The 24,162-nt window shown below is 43.7% G+C and overlaps 1 protein-coding gene across 3 annotated transcripts in view; it reads right to left on the bottom strand.

Annotated features, from left to right (window-relative positions):
- The window catches only part of beat-VI (Immunoglobulin domain-containing protein beaten path VI), a 76,735-nt gene that overhangs the window by 36,246 nt on the left and 16,327 nt on the right, over positions 1–24,162 (bottom strand). For 2 of the 3 annotated variants that reach the window (XM_089462898.1, XM_018000682.2), the window contains exon 2: positions 11,099–11,144. The exons of the other annotated variant lie outside the window; for it this stretch is intronic. The gene's annotated coding sequence lies outside the window, so the exon portion shown is untranslated. The remainder of the gene's footprint in view (positions 1–11,098; positions 11,145–24,162) is intronic. 3 annotated transcript variants of the gene reach the window in all.

Genomic DNA, 24,162 nt, shown 5'->3' on the forward strand with positions numbered 1-24,162 from the left:
ACAGCAGTTGGCCAAAAGGGATCGGCTTAGTAGTGTTGGGGCGGGGGTGGGGGCGGTGCTACAGTCCACTGCTGCTATTTTTGCATTTTTTGCATTCAGCCGACATCATTTCGTAATGTAATGTGAAGACCAGTTACAGAGTGCTATGCCCTCCAGCTTTAGCGCAATTCTCTACCCCATTCCAGCAACCCATCGCCCCCGCCCCCTTTTCTGCTTTTTTGGCCAGTAGACTAACTGAAATCAAGGCAATTGGCATGTTGCTCATACGCAGCGTTCGCCCAAGGGCAGGCGGCTTGGGGCTGGTGGCTGGGGGGCCGGGGGGCCGGGGCGCTCTGGGCATGACTTTGGGTTGGCTCGCTTTATGTTTTGGTCATTTATGAAGCTCATAAATTTCACAAAAATTTCTTCGTTGCCTTCTTTGGCGAAAATTACTCGCAAAAAAGGAATTGTCTAATAAACTTTGCAATAAATTCAAGCATAAATTTTTGTACACAGCGTCGCAGTCGAACTTCATGCGCCAAAACTATGCCAACAAAAGCCATTAATTCCAGTCAGCAGAAATGAAGTAAAGTGTCAGTTCGTAAACTGAGTAGACTGCGGGTGGGGGGGGCGGTACGCAGCAGTGGGCAGGCAGCGGAAATTAAATGCTGCTAGCAGTGGCCGCCGATAATTCTGCTCCTGCCGCTGCTGTTGTTGCCACTGTTGTTGGTTTTGCTTGCCAGCCCCAATGGCGGACTCATAATTAGATGATTTAAAGTTATCGTGAAAGTTGCGATGCTTGCACCTGGCAGGTGGGCCGGCAGCCTTTCGCTCCGCGCTGGCTGCTCGCTTTGCCAAATGTCTTTCGGAGCTTAATTGCAAAGTTTTGTGCTGAATGTGGCCAAATTGATTTTGTTGAACTTTGGTGCATAAATTATGCGATTTTTAAACAGCCATGGCTTAGCGGTCGAGGCACTCGCTGGATATAACGTGCGCAGCATTCGTTAACCGAAGGCTTTAACAGCATGCGTACGCTTAAACGGACGTACGTACATATATAAAAATAATTTTAAATTAATGAAATTCACTTTGGAGCGCCGAAGCTTTGCCGCGAGCTCAAAGTGACTGAGAGCGCGAAGAGGGCAGGACCAAGCAGGACTGGGCAGGATAATGAGCACACACGAGGCTGATGATCCCATTCCCGCTGTCTGGCTGTCTTTATATATATGTATAGGTAAATATATGTATGTGTATATATGTTTCGTGTGTGTGTTGGTCTATGTTTGCCTGTATGCAGAATGGATTAAAAAACTTTTGATTAACCTTATCAAAAGCAAAAGCAATGTAAACATCGCACAGACGCAGCAATCAGGACGGCGTCGACAAGGATGCGTGCTGCAAGCAGCAAAAAGTCTCATGCAAGTTGTTAAAAGAAAATAAGTAACTTTTTGACAGGCTGCCGCTGCCGCCACCGTTGCTCCTCCTGCTCCTCCTGGTCCTACTGCTCCTCCTGCTGCTGTTGCTCAGCACAAAACTCACACGAGCTAAACTGGCAGCCTAAATGCTTGCTTTTTGTTGTTGTTGCTATTATTGTTGATTTTGTTGTTGCCGCTCTTCTTCTCCTCCTTCTTCGACTTCTTCTTGCGCTTTTCACAAAGCAAAGCAAAGAAGAGCATAGCAAAAAGTTTATATTTTGAACAGGGCAACTCACTTAGCCTTTAGCAGGGCGCCCGAATGGCAAATAAATTAAAATAAATACAAGAGGCCAGCACAATAAGTCGTTTCAGATCTGATGAAGTACAAAGTATTCATAGATGATAAATTGTTTCGAAAGATTTCAAAGTTTGCTATACTTTCAGATGCTGCCTGAATCGAAATACTTTGCTCACAATTTGATAAGACTCTGGTGTTCTTCTTAAAGTCTGTAAATTATTATCATTACTTTCTTCATTTAATTTCCCTACATAAATTCAATTTTTCACCCTCGCTTATTATTAAATAATTCCCTTCATTAATTTTTTACGAGCTGCCTAAACCTTATATGAGGCTTTATCATTTTCGTATTCAAATATACCCGCATTGACAGCTTTATTTCGTTCTACCCTACAATCCGAAAATGTGCAAATCTAAGATCAGTCTGACTCGGCAGCTTCTTTTGCCGTATGCCATCATTTGAATATAAAACTTTGTAAACTAACCATCCAGACTCTGGGTCTAAGCAAATTTAAACTTGATATTTATTATAAAGTTTTTCTTTAACAACATAAATTCATTTTCTTTTTCAACTTAAAATTAATTTTTAAAAATAAATGTGGAAATGGTAATTTATAAATGGTAATATACAAATAGAAAAACTAGCTTTTCAATTAGGGTATTAAATTGAAAATAATAATAATAATAAAAAAAATAAATAAATAAAATAAAAAATTAAATAAAATAAACGTATAAAAGTAAAATAAATAAAAAATTTAGCGTGTGTTGCAGATATGCAATAAGGCCATTTAAAGGGTTAAATTATAATTTATATATTTATTTTAGCTTCTTGGTACTCTGTTAGATATACATATAATATTTATATATTTTTAAATGACTACATGTTAAACTACTCCCTCTTCATCACACCCATTTAAAGGGTATCTGCCAGTAAGGTTTAGGGCATACGTAATGGAACATATACTTGAATTTATCAAATTTGAACCCTGTTTCACTTTCAAGTGCAGTAAAGCCACAATTTGGCAGCCACACACACACACAAACCCACCCACACACTCAGTTACATGCGGATGGCTCTCAAGTGTCGCACCTTTTACGCATTTACGATTTTTAATAGGATTTGTGGAAACGCAAATAAAAGGCAGCGCTGCTGCGCCACGTTTGCACAGTTAAATGTGCTTATCGCTGGGGCGTCGCACTTCAATCAGTCAACTCGAAGGGTCGGGAGCGTGGCCAAAGGAGCAACCATTCTGTTCACTGTTTGCTTTTACAGAATTAACATGTCACATTTGACGTGTGCGACCCCCTCCAACTGCTTCTCTCCACTTCTCTCTCTCTCTCTCTCTCTCTCTCTCTCTCTCCATCTCCCTCTATCTTTTGCTCTGGTGAACTGTCTTCCGCTGGCTGTTGTGTGGCATTTTTCCTTGATTGCCAAATGAGCATTACTTGATTACCCGCAATTGCTTTTGTTGTAGGTATTTTGTGGTACATGCAACGCGCACATACGCTAACTTTTACACAGAGAGCGCCTAATTGCCGCATATGCGACATAAAAACCCTGATTTTTAACTTGGCGCTGGCTGCGTTGCTCTCAACATACTTGACATTACACCGACTGCGGCGGTGGCTGCGGCTACGACTACGACTGCTACTGCGACTACGACTGCGACTGCGACTGCGACTGCGACTGCGACTGCGACTACGATTACGACTACGGAAATTTTAGGTCAAAATGCTCAGAGAAGAAAAAAACAAAAATATGGAAGCTACATACATAATACTTTAAAAATGCTGTGTGCGCCCGTATGTGTGTGCGTGTGTGTGTGCGTGAACACACTTGTACATAAATGCTGCAACAGCTAGCAGTAGTTTTGTGCTGCATTTAATTACATTCGCCAAGTGGGCGGGACGCGAGGGCCGCGAGGGACTCGAGCGGGGAGGATGGGGCATACGAAAAATATGGCGCTCGGCCTCGGCAGCCGCCAGTTGCATGTTGCTTTGTGCCAGCTAAAAACTCAAGCGCAACGCATTTCATTAACACAGCGCAACTTCAGCAAAACAATCGCAAGACAAATACACTCACACACACATACACACACTCTCTCTCTCTCTCTCTCTCGCACACACATACTGTGTATAGCTGCAGAGAAATTCGTTTTTTGCCTTTCTCTGCTTGTCGCCAAACATTTAGCGATTCAGGCAACAGCCAGGCATCTGGGCAAGCACTTCACCCGTAAGCCAAATGTTGCCGGGCACACATACATATATAGGAAGCTGTGCACATATATATAGAAAATAGTCACACACACACACACACACAGACACACATTGCTGACGACCTCAATTTGCAGCCCATAAACATTTGTGCGCAGAGCAGAAAAAATGTGAAAAGACCCCAAAAATCGGTTTATATTGTGGAACGCATTGACCGATTTTCATTTTCATTTTCATTTTGTTTTTTGTTTTTTTTTTTCCTTTTCCACATATATAAATATTAAGCAAATTTGTTCAATTAAAATATGCAAATATAAACAAAAGCGGTTGAGCTCAACAATAACTAAAATTGAGTCCAAAAAATAATTGAATGTTTGGTCACGATTGAAATAGCTGTTAATTGGAACATCAAATTGTTTTGCTTTTTATTAATGCTAATTTTTGATAAAAGTTACACCTTGCGTTGAGGTTATTTTGATAGTCTTCAAGTGAGCGTTTTTATTTAAGATAGAAATATGTTTATTGGTCTAATATTGAATGAGAATATTTAGATCTAGAGTTTTATCTCTAATTGTATATATGAATATTTTAAATACATATTTTTATTACAAGAGTGATGGATATAAGGGTGGGAGTTTAATTACAACAAAATTCGTAATTATATAAGATACATATTAGTCTATATTAAGGTTTGGAGACTGTAGGTCTAAAGGTGTAGGAGATATAATTAAATAACTAGTTATACCCTAAACCCATTGAAAATGGGAAATCAGGGTATAATGTTTTTTTTTTAATAAGGGTTTTAATCGATAATAAAATATCGGTAGTTGTTATCGATTATGGGAGAACAACTCGATATACGCGTGATATACACGGACCCAGGGGAAAAGTCAAGTCTCTAGCTCTTATATTTTCTGATACGGACGGACAGACAGACGGACAGGGCTAAATCGACTCAGCTCATCGCCCTGATCAAGAATATATATACTTTTAACTAAAGCATTATACCCTGATTTCCCATTGAAAATGGGTTCAGGATATAAGTAGAAAATGTTTAAAGCCTTTTCGAAATATTAATATAATTTTTGTATGTTAACAACAGAATGCAGGATATATAAATCTAAGCCATATTCAGCTATGCAATTAAAAGCTAATTCCCACTAAATGGAGCTTCTATTGAGTAACTCTCGGTTCTATGCATATTGTCAGCCGTATATTGCAGCGTCTAGCATAGTTTGAGCTGAGTTTTTGCATTCAATGTAATTTCCTACTACTACTACTTCCAGCTAGAGCTTAAAAAACGTGCCTCGTTTATTTATGATTTTTGATATGCATTTTGGCACATAAGAGCACAGGGAATTTGGATTTCCAATTCAGTGAATATTTTAATAAATATTTAGTATTTCCAGCTTGCATACTAAGAACATTATTCATATGCTTTTTAGTGAGAAGACTTATTTTGGGAGCAGGCAGAAAGTGAGGCAGCTGTAATGACGTCGTCAGAGGTACAAACATTATTGCCGTTGTCCGAACAAGTGGAAGAGGGCTTCGGTCGGATTGTGATGGAGCTTGTGTACAAGCGAACAGCAACATACATAAATATGTAGACAAATGTGCACATATTTATATATTTATAGAGATACTACTACCACTTGCTGTTACATGTGCTATCTTCGACACACGCAGACAGAAAGCGGCAGCAGGCGAGTCGATACGCCGTCTTAATTGCTTACAAGCTGTGTTTGTTGTTGTCAACGGACATGTTTATCGTTTAAAGTGGAAAGCCTGACCACGACTGACCCAGCCACTGGCGGAATCGAGCAGCCGACAGACAAACCGACAGACAATGGACTGACATCGTTTTTTGGCCCCGCTCTGTCGGCATTGATTCTCTGCTCTCTCTCTCTCTCTCTCTCTCTCTCTCTCTCTCTCTCTCTCTCTCTCTCTCTCATTGCCTAAAGAGAATACACACGCCCATTTTATGACATTTTTAATTACTTATTTTGCTTCAAACTGTATGTGTGTGTTTGCGTGTGCGTGTGCGTGTGTGTGTGCGTGTGTGTGTGTGTGCGTGTGTGGAGCGTAGGCGAATAAACGAATGCTGTCACAAGTTCTCTAAGTATTAGAGTGCTTGTGTTTGTGTGTGTGTTTGAGTGTGAGGCAGGCACACTCCATAGATTTATAGAAACAGTTTTATCCATGTTGGGTACATACACTTGCAAAATTATGGCTTCGTTTATAGGCAAATAAAATAATGAAAATTGCGATACGAGAATGGTTCAGGCAGCAACAACAGACGCAGCAACGGAATCATCACCAAGAGTCCTTTGTTTGTCTTTTATTAGGATAGTAAAAGACTTTATTGTTGTTGTGCCTGCTGCTGTGCTGCTCGTGGCTGAAAATGTTGTCCAGCCTGTCTGGCCCGTCCGGCCTGTACAGTCCAGTCCAGTCGGCTGGCCCGTCAGACTGGCAGCCACTTGACCAGGCCCAGCACAATGACGAGAATGACTATGGCGTTGCTGTGGTTCTTGTTGCCTTTGTTGCTGTTGCTGCTGTTGTTTCTGTTGTTGCTGTTGTTGCTCTTGTTGTTTCTCTGACCTTTTGTCCATCGGCCTGGCCGCTGGGCCACTGGGGCGGTGCCCTGGCAAATTTTTATATAGTTTACCATATTGCTTTGCCATTGTTGTTGCTCTCGTTGCTGCTGCCTTTCGCTGCAAATACGACCTGCTGAGGGAATGAGGGCAAAAGGCAAACTCTAAGCATAGCATAATTTGGCAGGCAACCGCAGCCGGGCTGAGCGGCTTTGACGACAGGACAAACAAGTGCTACCAGCTATGTAACTCAATTCTGTAGCTCTCTATTGGCCAGGCGGATGTCGAAATTGACATATGCAATTCGGGGCTCGGTCGCATTTTGATTGTCTTCATTTAGTTAAGTTTTATGCTGATTTACTTAGGCCGCACACAGAATGACACAGACATTTACGACATTTTAACGCCTGAGTGATAAAATCTGAACGCGTGATATATAAACCCTTAGTCAGGCAATAAGCCCGGCTCACAATGGACCACAAAATAGCCAAAACTCTTTGTGGAAACTCATTGAATTTTGGTTTGTCAAGCCCTGAGCCACCCATCCATCCATCCATCCACATATCTTTGATGATTGCGCTATTCAATTTACAATTTTCGATGGCCATTGAATCGCATCATAGCGGCTCAAATTTTGGGGTGATTGAAATTAGTTTCAAATGCCGTTTTTCACTAGGCAAGGACTGATGAGGCTGCCAGCATGACGTTGACGTCAGAAGCAAAGGGTTTCTCAGATTGTCTTGTGCGCCACGTTAGCCAGGCAACCAGGCAGCCATTCAGCCAGCTGCCGCTTGTCTAATGAATATTTAAAATCCTGCACGGCCCACAGCGCACACAAAAATACACACACACACATACGTACACCCACACACACACATGCACAGACAAAGAACTCACTCATGCTGGTTGCTTTGGCATAATATAAAATTTACAAGTATATTGAATGTAAAATTTATTTAAATAACCCGAAATCGCTGGTGCTTAAATAAATCCAGTTTAAATGCGGATTTTATTCTAGGTGAGCGCAGCGTCTATTCAATATTTGTACAATATCTGAATCAAATTCACTTGAATGCCATTTCTGTTTGCTGAGAAGAGATGGAGCGGAAAATGAAATATTATATTTAAGCATATGAAGATTGACCGCAGCCTGGCTTTAAAGTAATTAAATACGTTTGTTTCAACGCGCAGCTCACATTGTTGTCTTCGATAAGCGAGCTGGGCGGATCAGGGTCGGCAATCCCGTTGCCAGCACTGATGCCCTCATCAGCCCAGCCAGCCCCAGCCGGGGCAGCCCATCAAAGCTCGCATCAACAATGTAACAAAGTTTCCAGCACAAGCGACGCCAAGCGCAGCCCGCGCCGACCGCAGCGGGTTTCAGCGTTGAAATAGCTGAAATTTTGATTTTACGACCTTGTTGCCGTCATTAACGTTATTTTATGATTACGCTGATACGACCCGAAAATATTGTGGCTCGGCTTCCCTTAGCCCGGAGACTTGCACTGACTTAGTATAGACCGCCAGGGCCTCCCTCCGGCACAGTCGAGTTATGATTCTCGGAAGTATAAGTAAAAAACCAATAAATGTTAATGAAAATACAAGAGACAAAGTTTAGTTTCTGCCCATCCCCCCCTGCTGCTGTTGATCCGAGTATGTGTGAGCCTACGTCTGCCGCAGACGCCATGTAGGAGTTCCTGTTTCCTCTTCCTGTGCGATTATGTGATTGTGTGCATGGCATCGAACATAAGCTGATAATATTATTGCGCTATTAATGGGCTCAGGTTTTTATGGGACTTTTAATCGCTTTTGCTACAGTTGCCAAAGTTGCAACTATAACTTGACGCACACAATGGAATCGAAAAGAATGTTGCGTGTGAATATCCACAATTCTCATTCGGTTTTCCCTTTCTATTCTTTAACTATTTCTTTCAATCTCCCTCTATCTCTCTCTCTCTCTCTCTTTGTGTCTCCCTTTTGCTTTTCTTTTGTGTGGTAAACAGTCAATGCAACATTTAGTTGCGGCCAAAGGCAAAAACTAATTGCAAAGCCAAACGCACTGCCAACAATTGTGGCTGCGGCAAGGTGTGTGCCGCAAGCGGAAAAGCAATTTAGCAAATTCTTTGTCGTTTGGCAAATAGAAAAGCTAACAGCGAGTGGTTGGCTGCTTCGCCCACCTCAACTCCTTTGGCTGTCTGCTGCAAAATCAATTTTAATGACACGATGGAAAAAAGCAAGGCGCTAAATATATACATACATATATATATATCGCTATGTATATACTTATAATATATACGAACATGGGAAATCTCTTGAATGGGAAAGAGCTGAAGCGAAGGCGACAAACTTCAGTGGCATGCCGATAAATGTTGTGGTTTCACCGCTAACAACACGGCAAAACTCTAAGATATTCAGGAGTTTATTCGGCTGATCAAATTTCGAATACCCTTATTTGTGTATACATATTCCGATTGCAATATATATTTAAAATAAGATTCAATATATAAAATTAATGCATACGTTTTGCTATTCCAGTTTACTCAGCGAGTGGACCGTTTCTTTTTAAGGCTGTCCTGTAAATTGTGATCTGGAATGCCTTTTGCAGTGCAGCACAGTCAATAGAAAGGGTATTGTGCGCCCCTTCGTTTGTGCAGCATCGCACAAAAGGTGTAATGAAGGAGCAGACAGAAAAAGGTATTCCTTTGTCGTTTTTGCTCAGAAGCCAGTGTTGGCTTGTCGCAATTAACGTTCGCGGAAATTCCTGACAGTCAAGCAGGCTACAGCCAGCAGCCAGAAGCCAACAGCAATGGCAACGCCAACAGCAACGGCAACGGCAACGGCAACGGCAACGTCAACGGCAACGACAGAAGGCGGTGGGCAGCGAGCCAAGCGACGCGGTGGTGCGTAAATGGCACGGAAGTCGTTGGGCCCACGTGGCGCATACGTGCTTTAAACAAGCGAGAGACTTTAGTGAACAAAGTGACCTTCTCTGTGGGAGTGTGTCAACTACTTGTGCTGCATGTAGCGTGTAGCGTGTTGCATGTTGCATGTTGCAGGTTGCATGTGGCATATGCTTGGCAAAGTGCACTTGGCTTAGCATGGCTTCGTGTCGTCCCCTGACTGCATTTAGCAGCATTTTACTCCGATTTTCGTTTTTGCTGTTGTTGTTTTTTTTTTTTTTTTTTTTTTTTTTTTTTTTTTTGTTTGTTTACTGTGACAATTGGCGGCCTACTTGTCGTTGGCATGCCATATGCCAGCCGTACACAAAACAATTGCTGCCATTACAGTTTGTAATTTGGTAATCAGCCATACGAATCTGCATAATAGCAATTGGAGCAGCAGCAGCGGCTGCCAACAACAGTAGCAGAAGCTGAAGCAGAAGCAGAAGCAGTAAAAGTGCCGTCTAGGTAAACCAGGCAAGAAAAGTTGCCAACTTTTAATTGAAGTGAAAACGACGATAACGACAGCATTGTTGGCATTGCTCTAGCTTTGTTGCCAGCCCAAGGGGTTCGGCATGAGGACTCCACATGGGAGGGGCCTTAACACACACTTACACATTCACACACACACATGCATACACACATGAGAGTGGTATTGGTAGAGGCAGAAGCACACATGTCGTCATGGTGTGCGCCATTGCAAAAACAGTTGCGGAATTGCTTTTTAAGCCCACAGCGCGTAGCATAAAAAGCAGCAGACCCGTACTCTAGGGTCTCTGGGATTGAGTTGGATTGCTCTGTGCGGGCACTGGGACTGAGTTGAGGGCTAAGCCCTTAAAACGCAAAACTTTTGAGCTGCTTAAAGTTAGGGCCTGTGCGTATTTGCTACTGTGGTGTGCTGGCCCAAGCACACACACACACACACATGCACACACACACACATGCACACGCATACAAGCATGCATCAGGCATACATGCATCATTTAGATCGTATTGGCCAATGTGCACTGTTTTGCCTGTCCATGGGGCGTTCCCAACCTGTTGCCAGGCGAAGGCAACGAGGGAGACGAGGGCAACGCAGGCATCCTCTGGGCCTGCTATCAGAAGAGCGCTGCGATAGCGCAACAAACGTGTCGGCACATGACCTTGGCGTGAGTGAGCGTGGCCAGCCAGCCAGGCAGACCCGGTCGCTAATGCTGGTGGAGCAGGAGCAGGTTCATAGGGGATGTGGATGTGGGCGGTGGGGCATTGTTTGCATTGCAGCACGCAAATGTGTCGCCTGCCCCAGCTGTGGCCGTGGCACGCGCCGGCGTGCGATATGCGAGACATTGCCTTGAAGAACCTGCCTTAGCGCCAGACGGCTTGCCCGCCAGCCTGGCTTTGATTTATTGATTTTGGCCTCGGTGGCACAGCATACAAAATGAGACAATATTTGCCCGTCTCCGTTCGGGCCACATATGGCCGCCATTAGCCCAGGCGGAGCAGCTCCAGCACGGCATCCAGTGTCGACTGCTGTTTAATAAGCCACCGCACCTAAAATATGCCAGAAAAATGGAAAGTGGAATGCAGCTGCTGGCCACGTCTTGGCCATGTTCTCTCTTCACTCCTCTGCCCGGGGCAAATGGCGCTTGTTCAATTAAATCAGAGCCGGAGCATATTTCTTACCCGTTAGACAGTTCCGGCGCCAGACGCCGGCTGCTGGCGGCAAAGTCTGTAAGTAAAGATGTTAAGACAAATTAAATTGACTTTAAAGCGCAACTGAACTCAAAAAGAGAAATAAAATGCTTGGCTTTGCCGGAGAAAGAAAAAAAAAATATATATGTATTGCACATAGCAAGAATGCGTTTGAATTGATGCTGCGAAGACAAGTAGAAATAAATTGCAGCCTCGCTTTGCTCAACTTTCTGATATGCTGACAATTAGATATCCTCACTTTTCCTAATTAAGTTTCAATGATAAGTAAATATTTGAACTTCAGTCTACGTTGGGTTTTATTTATTTTCTGTTTAAAGACTATCAGATCTACTGGGAAACAGTTCTGAAAATTGTTTCGAGATAAGCATTATATGCACAATTTTTAAACTTTTCGATAACTGATCTTATTTTCTCATATTCTATTTTTCATATCCACAACACATCTGTACTCTTCTCTGTTAGTATTCTCTACAATTCATATTGTTATGATTCCACTTTAAGCAGTTGCCTTAATTCTTCTATAAAATAAAGTCAAAGTATATAATATATTTCATAGCTATTTCAGAATATACATGAGCTCAACTGTCTGTTGAGTGGAACATCGATTGCGATTGCGATAGAGCATTAGTGTGCACAAATATGCCCAATTTGGGCCATATCATGATTACAGAGCATAAGAAGCCACCAAAGTGAGAAATGAAGCTGCAAAAGGGAATAGAACCAGAGCAACAAAGAGGCGGAAAAGAAACTGAGTGTACACATAAAAGAAATGAAATCCATAAGGGGGGGGAGGCAGGAACTGGCATCGGCAGCGATGGCGGCATCAAGCAGTAGTCTTTGGAAAAGAGAGCTGAGCATGGGCCGGGCCATGCCAGGCGAAAGATAAGTAAAAGACCAAAATTAAATTGGACATTTATCAAGAGATTTTTATTGATGCCCCAAGTGGCGGCCAGAGTAAACACAGACGCCAACACAAGCACACACGACGGGGCGCCGCAGACGACTGGAGACAAAGTCAAGTGGCAGGGACGACAAATGCGGCCAATTATAGTTTTGAGTGTAAAGTTTTATTGGCAAGCGGAAAGTTGATTTTATTTAAATGTTGCCACTGACGATGGCAGCAACAAATTGCTATAAGACACGAAAGCATAAATTAGAGGCACGCCCCCCAGGCCGACCCTCCTTTACCACACAGGTTGGCCAGCTAATTGCGACCATTAGCGAAGCGAGGCAACAGCAACAACAACGACAACAACAACAACAACAACAACAATAACAGCAGAGCGAAAACAATTATAGCGCATTTAATCACCTGCTGAAATTGTAATTGTGTTGCATACTTTTTGGCTGGCACTGTACACACGTACACACACACACACCCGCACACACACAACTAATTACACGGTCAGCATAACAACAACAGGCCCATAAAACAAAACCCCTCAACTCGTCGAGTGCAGAAATTCAGATGAAACATGAATTGTTGGCAACGCGATTTTGAATTTATTGCCTGAAATTAACTTTCGCAAAATAATTCACATAACTTGGGGCGTGCCGAAGGGCAAGCCAAAGTGGCTTAGTAAAATAATTTATGGTTCGGCAAAATGCCCAATTGCCGCTACATAGCCCCCAGCCAACCTTTTTTCTCCCTCTCGCTGTCTCTCTCTCTCTCTCTCTCTCTCTCTCTCTCTCTCTCTGTCTCTCTCTGTCTCCTTTCACTCTGTTTATTCGCCTTCTATCTAACTGCCTGGCAGCTTGTAAGTCTGTCCAAGCGCAGTCAAGTGCAAAAAACAAAGCAAATTAATTGCAAGTCAAAGCGAACCTTTGACTCCATGAACACAACGCACCTTTACACACATAATCAGACATACACACGGACACACACACACACACACACACACACGCACGTACACGCACAATCGCACTGACAAGTGCTGTAGCAATGCCTTTATCAATATATCCTTTTAAACCCGAACTAGACTCTAATCAAATGGGACAGCAGCTGCTTTTTCCGGGCAGCATTCGAGACGGCTGCTCAGTGATGCGTGTCTAATATGCTTTTGGCCATAGACACGCCCCTTTGACCGGATAAATGCGTGTCTGGCAGGACGCTGAGCGCTGCTCTACGCTCATGGCCCGTTGCCCCGTTGCCCTGCCAAAAAGCAAGCCACTGAACCATTGGACGGCCGCATCAACAGCTGCCAAACGCGCCCCACGCAAATTTATACTATCGAGCGCAATTTTCACGCGTTTTTGTCAAAAAATTTCACATTCCATTAACCTGGCGCAACTTGTGCCAGCGAGCGATAGAGCATCATTCTGCGGCATTAATTGACGAAATCAATTCGATTCTAGCTAAAGAGAAATCATTCATAACTTATAAGTGCTTCGATGTCGAGCTCATCTTTATAGGTTTCTATTATTGTAAGCTTCTCATTTCATCTTTTATCTATGTATGACACGTTTGACAACTGGGCGTTTGTTTTTCCGTGAAGGTTGCCAAGCGGCGCAAATGACAAAAATCGTAAGCACAAAGTGAAAAGAGGGTACATCAGCATGCCGAAAATTAGATACCCTGCCTGTATGGTATTTGTAGATAGATAGTGTATTACATATAGGCTTACAAATATACAGTATATGAATAAAACTGTGTTGTATAAAAAAGGTGTTCAAGATAAATACTTTGTTTATCTATTGCTCTTGTCATATGTAGATAAATCATCTAGTACAGTTTCTATATGAACATGTTCAACTTTGTTAAGTGTTCGCTGGCAATAAAAAGTTGCCAAGCGGTCGGAAAGAGCATTTGCTGTAAAATGACTTTGGGATGATCAACAGAAGCCGCCAAAGCACGGGCAACCGGGATTGCGGGAGACCCATTTGGGAAATTGACAGAGGGCACAGGTGACAAAGACAGCAGAGACAGGCCATGAGGCGACTTAAAGTTGCCTACTGATGGCTGCTGCAGCAACTGCCGCCACTTGAGGTGACAGTGCAACATGTGTGAGGGTGCGGATACCACAGACAATTTCAGTAAAAGCTTTGCTCCGCGGACAGTGGCGGGAGTTGGCTGGCTGAGGCGCCAGCATAATGAAACGTGGACACTTCCCCAGATGCGCTGCTTTGAAAGTGCTATCGCTGCAGCGGCAGGGCTGCAGCTAAGTATCATAACTCAAGTCAGTGCCTGGCGACTGTCCCTGTCACTCAAGGAGTGTGAAAAAGCAGCCAAGATGCTCAAGAGTCATCCTGAGGCGTTGCTGCTGGCATTATGCAAGTGTCCCAAAGCAGCAGCAGCAGCAGCAGCAGCAGCAGCAGCTGTTGCAGCAGTGGCAGCAGCAGCAGCTGTATCTGCCTTTGCATGCACTTAACATGTTGTACCACAAAATCGTCAGCCATATGCGGCGCATATTAATTTGATGGCACTCATATTTATGCCAAAGCAAAGCGTTTTCATTCTTTATGCTGTGTTGCCTGCCACTGCCACGGTTGTTGCGACATTTTTTGACAAGTTGCACTCAGAGTCAGCCTCTGCGTCAGCGTCAGCATTACCGTCAGTGTCGCAGTCGAGTCGTTGTTGCATTTGCAATGCGAATAGGAGTCAGAGCAGCTGTTGCAGCTGCTTTGCATACGGTCGGACAAGTGGGTAGCTGAAGCAAAAAGCTACCAAGCCAAGCCAGCCGACCGGAGAGGAGATGGCATGCGGAGAAGACACTGCACGAATGGGATAGAGGGGCAACTGCAACTTATACTGCGGCCCCCCTTGGTGAATTTTCTACTATTTTTGCTTTACTTTTTTTTCAGTTCTGTTCTTGTTTTTTTATCCTGGCGCATTCCACTTTAATTATTTCAGCAATGCTGCCGAAGCCGCTGGTAACGACATCAAATTTACATACGCAATTTCATTGTTGCCGCAGGATCTGGCCATTGTCGTGCTGCTGGTTGTCCGCCTCAGTCGCTTCTGTTGCCTCCGTTGCCTCCGCTGTCGCAGCTTGTTGCAGCGAGCTTCGCCTGTCCCTTACCACATAACGCATTTTATATTCAAATTTTTTCACTGTTGTCTGGCAGTCATTGCAAATTCTGCCAGCAGTTTGGCTTCTTTTTGTTTTCTGCACTTGACTTTTGCTCGCGGCCTCCTGTTGTATAACGTCAGCTCCCCCGACTCCTTCCCCCTCCACAACTCCGCCGGCTGCTTATGTACTCATAATAATCAGTTGCAGTTGCCGCCCCCGCTTAAATTTAGTGTCAATTTTACTGGCACTTACACACACACACACACGACTGTTCGTCCCACTATAATATGTTTCTGTATGACAAAGGGCATATACGAGATCTGTGCAAATTCATGGAGCAGCGAGTCCAAAAGCAAGCAGCTTCAGATTCCATTTACATATATTATATAAATATATGTCTGCTGCTGACTAACATGGCAGCAGTCTGCAGATACTCGTAAGGTCTGAGTGCAGCTGAAGGGCCAAGCTAACAATGCACTTGGAGTAGAGTCTATTCTTTTCTCATACATACGTCGGTTTGTTTATTTGAATTTCAGAATTACAACTATTCTTCTTAATAGTCTCTCGAGTTAGTAACGGAGATTAATCGCATATCGCATATGTACTACACGACTTTTATAGAAAAATGCCCACTGGTTGATCAGAGAAATCGATAATCTTGAGAGACAGGGACATCATATACAATAAAGTTTTAGCATCTCTTAAGAAACACTTTCGCATAGCACAAGAATTTTACATAAGTTGCCACCTCCGGCTTTCGAATGCCCTTCTTGGCAAATTGTTTACGGAGTCAGAGTGCAGTTAGTGCTGGGGAGGTGTCCAACTGTCAACGAGCAGCTTTCAAGTCTCTTGATCGCAGGTGCTGTACTCATGTTAAATGTAGCGCGATAATGAGACGAGAAATTTGCATTTCGTTTGGAGTGGCAAATGCAATAAACTCCAAAATAAAAGCAAATAAAAAGTAATCAGAATTTCAGATTTGGCCATAAAGAAAAATAAACACACGGGCTAACAGAGCCAAAAGGAATTAAAAAGTATACTAAATAATTCATTTTTGAATTAAAATATAAATCACTTTCACACCATTTTGTCGGTCTCCGTCGACATGGTCCTCTCGGCGCGCCCCTTGTTACGCTCTCGTCGTACTTTTTTTCCAGGACACTTGTTTATTTTATTACTTTTCAGCGCCGCGCAATGAAAATGAGCGAAAAGAGAAAGTGCGGCAAGAGGGAGTGGGCGAGCGTAAGAAGGCAAGAGAATCAGGCAACGCGAAATCTTTTTAATATAAAACTGAATTACTTTCAGCAGCGATTTCCGAGAACGGCCCGAGAGTCCCGCACATTAAAATTGACGAACTGTAAAAGAGCTGGCACGCCCACATTTCTATTTGAGGGCCTCCCAATGGGCCAGTGGCAGCGTCAACAGTCAGTGAGCCATATTTGCCACAGCAGGTCGCCTTGGGTTATTAGGGTAGCTTATTAACGTGGCCGAGAGCACCAGTCCATGATATAGCCAGGGCATCATTATCGAGTGCTCTGCAGCGCCGCCCACCGCCTGGCAAAAGCAATTTGAGCGCCCTGTGTTCTTTTTTAATAGGACTGCGTTTTGGGGAATTACCTGAGCTTAAAGCAGAGTCTAGACAGAGTTAGAGAGAGAGAGAGAGAGAGAGAGATAGAGAATGCATGAGGTACTCGTAAGCGACCACAGGAAACGGAAGAGGCAGCGGAAATGAAAACGGCAGCGGACACTTTTAATTTCTCAAAATGGCAACTTGCTGACATCCGCCTGGCGCATTCGATTCATTGATTTAATGCAGAGTAACGCAGTGAATACGGGCCACAGGCGAGAAATAAGGACTCAGCCACAGTTGCGCCTCCTTCCGTGGCAGGATGGCAGGATGGTCGGTAAACGGGATGCTGAAAAGTGGCTACTTTTCTTTCATTACCCATCTTGGCAGCCGGAGAATTATTGAGACTTGTTGCAAAAGTTCATATCGAGCGAAATAATTCAGAAAATGCCACACAGACTGCTGGCATGCCCACAGCCAAAGGTGGCCAACTGGCTGCTGGCTTTCAACCTGGTTACCGAGCTGCCTGGCTACCTGGCTACCTGGCTACCTGGCTCTACCTGAATGGTATAGCTGGCACAGTTTGCACGGCTGGCACGGCTGGCGTGTGTTTGGAGTGCAGCGACTGCCAGCACCACGGCTTGTCATTTGTGTTTGTGAAATATGCGTTCAATTTTTTACGCTGCATTTTTCGCTTATCTGCCAACTGGCAACTGGCAGCGACTGCATCCCCAAACGGTGCCGGCAGCGAGGGGAGTGCGCGAGGCAACAGACAGCTGTGTAGAAAATGCTCATATCACGTATACGCAATGTTGTGGCTTGTTGGTTTTCTTTGGGGAGCGTGCTAGCACACTGCAAATTAGCCGCGCAACAGAGCCAACTTATAAAGGGGACGGGCTGGCTGAGGGCTTCTTATGGTATGTGATAATTTACTCATTTCATGTGCCATTAGCTGTCAAGAGGCGCCGTGCTGCCATTAACGTTTATGTCTGTCTCTCTCTCTCTCTCCCTCTTTCTCTCTCGCTCTCTACATAAACACACAAACACACATCGACATAGATACATCCTCACATGCACACACATGTGTATATATATTTGTGTATGTATGTCTATATAAATCTAAATGTGGCTAGGGTCGATGCTGTGGAAAGCTCTCAACTCTCAGCTCCCAGCTCCCAGCTCCCGCTTCAAAGTTCTTGTCAGTTCATATTTATGTTTAATATTTTAGTTACTTAGTGCTCGCTCACTCGCTCGCTCGCTCGCGCGGCTCATATTTATCATGGCTCACTTTAATGGTGAATCGCCTCTTCAGCTGAATCATTTTGGAGCGGCCTTTCCAGCCTGTGACCCGTTTTGGACATTGCATATCTGCGCTGTATCTCGAAAACTTTATCATGCCACACAGCAACAACGTCAACTCGAACAAGAGAGCTGAACAGAGCGGCTAGAAAAGGAGTGCAGGCAGGACAATGGCTTTAGCACTTGCTGTTGCCGCCTGTCCGTTGTTGCACTTGAGCACTTCCTGTGGCCTCTCCAATCACACACACACACACACACACACACACACACAGTCTCACACTTGCATGCACACATACTGACACAGTTGCACAGACAAAGGCAGCTGCGCTTTTGCAGACGTTTTTGGTGGCGCTTCCAGGCAACGCTACGAAGTCAGAGTCCCCGGCTGTGACCTAAATTTTTACCAAATTGGATAAATTTTTCGCATTTTCGCTTTGCTATTTTCATTTTGGTTTTTCTCTTTTTTTGATGTTGTTGCTGTTTTTTTTTTTTTTTTTTGCACTGCTGCGACGGCGACTCTTCTTGTTATTGTTGTGGTTCTTCGTTGCTCAGCTGCTGGTTGTGATTCAGCTCGTTGTTGTTGCAATTTCTCGCCACATTTGATTTATCTTGCCTTATATACAACCCAAACAACATATAAGCACGAGTATAGTACTATATGTACCAAATAGTGCCGTATCAAGTTTTCTCGTCTCGCCTCTATCTCCATCCATTGCTGCTTCTCGCCCATGTGTGTGTGTGTGTGCTTGTGTGTGTGCGTATGTGTGAAGTGAGTCACCGCAGTCGCTGGCTCGACTTCACCGGCCGCGACTGCCTCAGCATTGTGCTTCTGCTTGTTTGCCACTTGTATCTCCAGAATTGAATCTTGCCCAGGCAGCATCCTCGTCAGTCAGTCAGCAGCAGCAGCGCCTGCAAAAAAGCCAGCAGCAGCAGCAGGAGCAGCGCTGCCTGGTGTGTCGTCCCGCTGGCCGCAGCGCTTTTTATTTGAGGCTTCAGCTGCCTGTTGTCCATTTTTTTTTTTCTTTTTGTGAGCTACGTGTTAGGCATGGCAGGAATTGTTAGTCAAGGATTGGATTGTGTGGCCGGGGCTGGTCTGTGTGTCGCCCGAAGCTTTTAATCATGATTTACGAGGCGCTGCGACAGACAGACCAGAGGTAAATATAAATGGAATTTTAAATTGTGATCTGATTTAATTATGCAAGCCTGTCCGAAACGTAGTGTAGGCAGCGTCAAGGCCCTGCTATTCGCCCAGCAGCAGCACATTATTCGCTTTCCTCTGCTTAACGTTGTTGTACGCCATCTATTTATGTGTCAGCCAAGGCAACAAAAAAACATCAACATCAACAACAACAACAACGACAAAAACTAAGAAGAAACCAAGACAAACCACGCGTCCAAAACAGGAGCTTGGCGCCATGGCTGATAATTTGTTAGTCGGAAGTCAGCAGCAGCTATTGTAGAGTCTGCGGGGCTGAAGGCAGCGTTATTGGATGCTGCTCATTACAACATCATGCAGAATAAACGCACACAACTGTCAGCTAATTGAATTTGTATTGATTTGCAACATTTGAGCTACATGGCTAAAGAAGAAGAAGAAGAAGCAGCAGAAGAGCTCAATGCACGCTCAAGTTGAATTAATTATCATATTCCGTTTGAATTGATTGGCTTAATGTGAATACTCTGCAGTTTTCAATGAAGCTTTGTCACTTGACACTTGACAAGCCATTATATAATCGGGAATACATTGAAATTCATTGCATTCATTGATTCGTTACAGAAATGTAATTTTATAAACTCAATAGTCCACAAGTAGTTTAAATGTAGAGGCTCTATAATGTAAATAGAAATGTTTTTCAGTCAAATTTAGCAACTTTATCTCACTCAGTCTAGTTTTAAAAATCTGTAGTATACTTCTTAGCGCATGCTATTGGCAAATTCAATTTTTAATATACAGGAAATCATTATATTTAATAACACCGTTTACATTTCACAAAGAAAGTCGTTGCTGATTTCTAAATAAATTTATTTTAAATTAAAAGTGAATAAGTCAGAAATGTATTTACTTTCTTATTACATTTATTATGACTTATGGTATTATGGCAGCAGCAAAACTCATTTTTCCCATTTCTTTCAGTGGCGTATAGAAAGAATGCCCAAGTCTAACAAGCATTTAAATATGCAAATGCATATTTGTTCTCGTATTAGCATTGTTCTTGATGCTGTTTCTTTTCCCTGGATATAAACTATAAATTCCTTTACAATTCCATGAAAGTGACTCTTCGTTTTACATAAGCAGTGAAGAAGCTCTTTCCATTGTTGTTGTAGTTGCTGTTGTTGTATTCTTCTTTTTATGCCCGCATGCTTTCTGCATCCTTGCCCTTGTCGCCGGCAACTGGACTCGTTGGCTGTTGGCTCTAGTTCGGTCTAGCCAGCTCCTCTGTCCGACCTACTGCTGCCATAGTTTTGTTCGTTTTTCCTCATTTTTTTAGTTTCAGCATTCGCTCCGTTGCACTTTGTTATATTGCAACCAATTGGCCGTGGCGTAGGCAGAGAGCGCAAGGAATTTATGCGCCATGTTGTCTATTAGCCATTGGGGTCAATGTTTTTGCAACTGCCACTGCCACTGCCACAGCCACAGCCACAGCCACTGGCTCGCACGTTTGCATTCGTGAGCTCATGTGGCGATGCTTTGCGGCATCATCGGGACGCCGCTTTAAAAATCAAATTCCACATACGGCACGGCCACATTATGGTGTATGCGTAAGCATGATGCTGATGGGACCCCATTGTGTTGTGTGCTTAACGAAAAACAACCATGCAAATTGCAGAGGAACAATTTCAAATGAGACATATTCAAAAAGAGAGAGAAGAAGAAAAAAAGAAAAGAAACGGAAAGAAACGAGCGCACAAGTTGAAACCCAAATTCCCCAAGCCGAACACCGCACACAAACAAATACAAATATCATGGAATATACGTTGGAGTATCTGTAAGTGAATGTGTGTGTGTGGTATTTATATACATACACGTACGCACAAATATATACATGTATTTGCAGTACTAACATCAAACGTTTTGCTCTCGATGCTCACAGCTTCTGGTTGTCCTATCGCCCTCCACCTCCACAATCTCCCCCACCTCCTGCTCCTGCTCCAACTCTTCGCAGCTCTCTCGTCAACGACGTTGTTTTCTTTGCTGCCGCCATCGTTGACATCCTCATCCTCATGCTCAACCTCATCGGCGGCATCATAGTCATCGTCATCGCCATTGCCATCGCATAGTCAATATGTTTTCATTCAATTTGCAAAGCATTTTCATAAAATTTCCCCACAAAAAAAAAAAAACAACATTGCGCATATACAAATGTATATATATATGTATATAAATTTATACATATATATCTATGTATCCTTATATTATATTCCTACGCTTGGCTGATATGCAAGAAAGTTTGGCATGCGAGGCACAGCTTCCACATTGGCAATGGGAAATTATGCGAAATGTGCTCGATTTGCGTAAACAAACCGGAAATGATGGTCTTGCCTACTGTCCATTTTCAAAATGAATGCTATAGAGGGAGTGGGGGGGGGGGGGGGGTCTCTGTCCCAGCATCCACCCGCTCCGCCAGTCGCTCCTCTCTCGTTCAGTCTTTTCATGTAACCCCAAATGCTTGACAAAGTATTTATGCATTTATTTATTTGGCAAAAGGATCAGTCGCCTCTCCGCGCTCTGACTCATTGTGTGCCTATTATGCTAATTGAACAGTAAAAAAAAAAAAAAACAACGGAGCAACAAAAAGCACAAAACTCGAGCTGAAGTTTATAGGCGCAGCGCGTGCTCTGAGCCCCAAAACAGGCCTCGGAACCGTACCTAGGACTCATAAAAATTTCACTCGCAGCGCAACTGAAAAAAAAAAGTATGTAAATGTGCTGCGCACGGGGCGAATGAACAAATATTTTTAATAAAGTTCATGTCCTAAGCTGCTTTACTGACCAAACGCTCTACGCAACATAATTAGAGCATTGGCAACTTGTTTTCGTTGTTGTTGTTGTTGTTGTTTATTCTCGGGCTCTGCCACAAGAGCGGCGGTTATTGCAAATTGAATTAGTAACCGCCGCAAAAAGTCGACAGCTAGCAAAAATCCCTTTTGCCCATTTGCCTTTATGCTACGTGCCAGGCAAATCAAAGGCATTGCCTGCCTGCCTGCCCCTACCCCCTTCCACGTCTGTCGACCTGGCCGAAACCGCAAATGGAAATGTAAATTTGCCGTTGCCCACGCGACCACAACCCATTGTACACCAGGCCCAGGCCCAGGCCCACTCCAGTCGCGGCCTGAGACCCATTGCTACTTCAGCCCCAAGCCGCGACCCGTTGCAGCAATTTAATTTCTTAAGCAATTTTCGTAATCTGCAGCAAATTGTTTCTGAATGCTGCTAGGCCAGGCCTCGCCCCCGACGCGAGCCGGCGTTGACTGACCCGTTACATTTTATGCAGTTGGCTGTTAGGGCTGGCTGCATTTCAGCCACAAGGCAGCTGCCTGACAGCCGCCGTTTCTCCACTTGCCAGCCGCCCCCTGCCCACCTGCCACGCCACCAGCACGCAGCAAGCACAATTTCGTAATGCACTAGGCAAAGTTTTTGCTGTTTTTTATTAATTTCCAGTCGCTGCCCTTCGACCGTCGACGACCTCATCGCGCCCTTGAGCCAGCTCTCGACTCGCCGCCACTGCCTGCTGCATAATTAAAATTGCAGTAAAATTCTAAGCGCGGCCAACGGCAAGTGTCGTAGCAGCTGCTGCTCCTGCTGCTCCGGCTCCTTCTACTTCTGCTTCTACGTCTGCTTCTTCTTCTGTTCCTTAAGCATCGTTCACACCAACACACAAATAACGCCCAAGATGCTGCCTCACTAGCATATTGGAATATACCCTATAATTATATGCGAAATCTCTTATACAATTTGAAGCTCGAACAATATCTGTGATGCAATGTGCGAGGTTGACTCTTATGCTATGCTCCCGTTATATTTAATTTATAAAATATACTTTAATTAACACTAAATAGAACTATAAAATTCCAGCTGAAATCCGCTGAATATTGAATTATGATTTTCAATTAAACAACAAATTGGATTAAAAATAAATCAAAGTGGGAATCTATTTAACATTGGATTATTATTTTCTTTCGAATATATTATGTAAGAAAAAACAAACAATTTAATTATGGATGAAACTATAAAGAGGTATGCTTTTAATGCTGGAATATAAATAAATATTTTTTTAGTTTTTTTTATTTGATTGAAATTTATTATCAATTAATTATAACTCAAACTAAAATATTATTAATTAATGTTTGCAACTACTTAAAGTAGTATTCAATAATATTTGCCTAGGGTATCTCAGCAGGCACTTCTCAGCTGTCTATAGAAATTCACTTAAATGGGAACAGATGCAAATGACAATAGTTAAATTGTTGAAGTAGTGTGAACTGTTTTTAAGCCCTCTGGTGCTTGTCGGCCGGGCCAACTGCTTTTTGCCAACTGCAATGGCCTCAGAATCTGGCATTTCGGTCTTGTCAACTATTTGGTGCTGTCGCTTGTGGGCACTTAACAGCTCCCCACAGCACCCCCCTGGCACAGCCCATTGACTGCAGCTAATTGTCGCCCCATGGGCGTTCAAAATGGCAAGGCCAAAATTTGCAAATACACACACACACACGCACAAAACCAATTAAGACGCCCGCGGCATGCTGTCGCCCAACCACCCCTCACGGGCTGGGGTTGCCTAACCCCACAGAGCGGCACAGCGAGTCGCGCGTGATAAATCAAATTTGGTTGCCTTAACAATATTTGCACATACGGCGTCCTGCACAACACAAATCAAATCAAATTAAAACATAAAGCGTGCTTGCCTCTACATGCGTGTGTGAGTGCGCGTATCTGTGTGTGTGTGCATGTGTGTGAGCATATGTTACAGCGGTGAGCGGTTGAGGCTGAGGGTTTAGGCCGAATTGGATATAGTCGTTTATTATTCCAGGCGCATGCAGCCGCCATGTTGAGTCAGGCGACGCGTTTATGACGCTGACAGAATTATGAGGCCTACATGCGTTGATTTCTGATGCTGCTGCTGCTGTTGCTGCTGCTGCCTCCACCGCCGCATAACCCGC

The sequence above is a fragment of the Drosophila arizonae genome, chromosome 2, assembly GCF_054131065.1.
Source record: "Drosophila arizonae isolate 15081-1271.41 chromosome 2, UAZ_ARI_1.0, whole genome shotgun sequence".
Taxonomy (NCBI): Eukaryota; Metazoa; Arthropoda; class Insecta; order Diptera; family Drosophilidae; genus Drosophila; species Drosophila arizonae.